Below are 2,500 nucleotides of genomic sequence, written 5' to 3' on the forward strand. Positions count from 1 at the left end.
ACCGGCACCTCCCCCCCCTCGCCGCCCTCGCTTTTCACAAATCGAATGCCGAAGCACTTTGCATCGCGCCCAGTCCCCCGGCCTGCTTATTACTCGCGCATTGAACTGAGTTCATCGACACCGACACCTTCCTCCCCTCGCCGCATTTGTTTTTTTCACAAATCGAGTGCCGAAGCACTCTGCATTGCGCCGCGGCACCCGATTTGCTACTACTCGAGCATTGAGGTGAGTATATTTCGGCCACCGGCATCTCTTCCCCCCGCTCGCCGCGCTTGCTTTTCACAAACGGAGCTTCCAAGAGCTTTGCATCGCCACCGACACCCGATCTGCTTATTACTGCAAGCATTGAAGAGGGTTCATCGATACCGGCACCTTCCCCCCGCTCGGCGCTTTCGAAATACATCTACTTGCGCGTACTAGTGGGTTCCGACACCGGCACCTTCCCCCCATCGCCGCCCTCGCTTTTCACAAATCAAATGCCAAAGCACTTTGCATCACGCCCAGTCCCCCGGCCTGCTTATTACTTGCGCATTGATCTGAGTTCATCGACACCGACACCTTCCTCCCCTCACAGCATTTGTTTATGTCGCAAATCAAGTGCCGAAGCACAATTTCTCGATACCGACGGGCTCCTATCCCTCCCTTTGATTGATCTGAGCGGTTACTGACATCGTTTCAGTGGACTAGAGGCAACACCGATCCCACATGACCCCCCCTTCGTGGTGTTCATCACCCCCCCAGCTGGGCGAAGAACACCTCCTAAATCCATCTTAAATCCGTTTTCAATTGCTTATAATTGTTTGTTAGGGACATTCGAGGCAGCAAATGTCGTATATAAGCAATTGGGGGAAGGGGGAGGGACTACTGGGGGCAGGGGAGGCGGTCTCTGCAAGGGGGTCATTTTGCAGAGAACCACTACTCCCCTATAGAGCATATTGGAGAAAACTGGGAAGGGCAGGGGGAAACATGGGATTTCCGAGGAGGGGCAAACGCCATAACTAATTGTACATTTGGTATAAAATCGAGATTTTTTGCAGGGACACTCAGAATAATGTCAGGCACCTTGTGGAAAAAGGCCAGATTTAATTTCGACCCAGAAGTATTTGTTTTTATTTTCCAAAAGGGGCAGAATGTCGAAAATCGAAAATGACAAACCGCTTGATGTTTCGGACTGCTACCACTTGAAAAATTTCCTTAAAATAGAGACTTATTTATGGTCAAATTATAGTGCGGGCAAAGTTGAACAGAATGCGGCCTTGACATGGCATTTGCACTCTAGGCAAGGCCATGTCGCGTTCTTGGCTTTGGAAATTTCCAACTCCGTTTCACTTGTAAAAGTGTATATCTTTTATGGTTCAGAACTGTAAGCAATGATTTTAGAGAAATTTAGAAGTTGATTTCAGGTCATTTGGATGAGTTTTCGATTTGATATGATATTTCTCGTTTTTGAGATGTAGAAAATCAAAATAAACTGAAAACTCGACCAAATGACGATATGTCAATCTTAAAATGTCCTAAAAATCGTCCCCTATAGGTTTGCAACATAAAATGCAGGGGGATATTTGAAATAAAATTGAGTTTTCGAGGTTTGGCATTCGTTGGCATGCTAGCGTGCAGCCATATTAGCCTCGCCAGGCAGGGGAATTAGCCTCGCCAGGCAGGGGAATTAGCCTCGCCAGGCGTGTTGTCTCCGTGTTGTCCGTGTGTTGTCTCCGTGTTGTCTGTGTGTTGTCTCACACGCTATTAGCCTCGCCAGGCGGGGAGATTAGCCTCGCCAGGCAGGGAGATTAGCCTCGCCAGGCAGGGATATTAGCCTCGCTAGGCATGGATATTAGCCTCGCTAGCCCATTCTGCCTGCATTCCTGCGGGCATATTAGCCTCGCTAGGCAGGGATATTAGCCTCGCTAGCCCATTCTGCCTGCATTCCTGCGGGCATATTAGCCTCGCTAGGCAGGGATATTAGCCTCGCTAGCCAATTCAGCCTGCATTCCTGCATGGATATTAGCCTCGCCAGGCAGGAATACTAGCCTCGCTAGCCCATTCAGCCTTCATTCCTGCAGGCAAATTAGCCTCGCCAGGCAGGGATATTAGCCTCGCCAAGGCATATGGTATGCCTTTCAAGGCCGAGCAAGTGCCATGCCGAGCAAGTGCCATGCCTTTCAAGGCCAAGCAAGTGCCATGCCGAGCAAGTGCCATGCCGAGCAAGGCCGAGCAAGTGCCATGCCGAGCAAGGCCGAGCAAGTGCCATGCCGAGCAAGGCCGAGCAAGTGCCATGCCGAGCAAGGCAAGGCAGCAAGGCCAGGCAAGCCAAAGCACAAGGCAAGGACAAGCAAGGGCAGTGTCAAGCAAGCAAGGCCAGGCAAGCCACAACGAGGGCAGTGCCAGGAAAGGGAAAGACGAGGCCGGGCAAGGCCAAGCAAGGGCAAGGCAGGGGCAACAAATGCCGATGCCGAGCAAGGCAAGGGCAAGGCAGCGGCAACCAAGGCCAAGGCAGGGGCAA

Source organism: Argentina anserina, unplaced genomic scaffold (genome assembly GCF_933775445.1).
Source record: "Argentina anserina unplaced genomic scaffold, drPotAnse1.1, whole genome shotgun sequence".
Classification (NCBI taxonomy): Eukaryota; Viridiplantae; Streptophyta; class Magnoliopsida; order Rosales; family Rosaceae; genus Argentina; species Argentina anserina.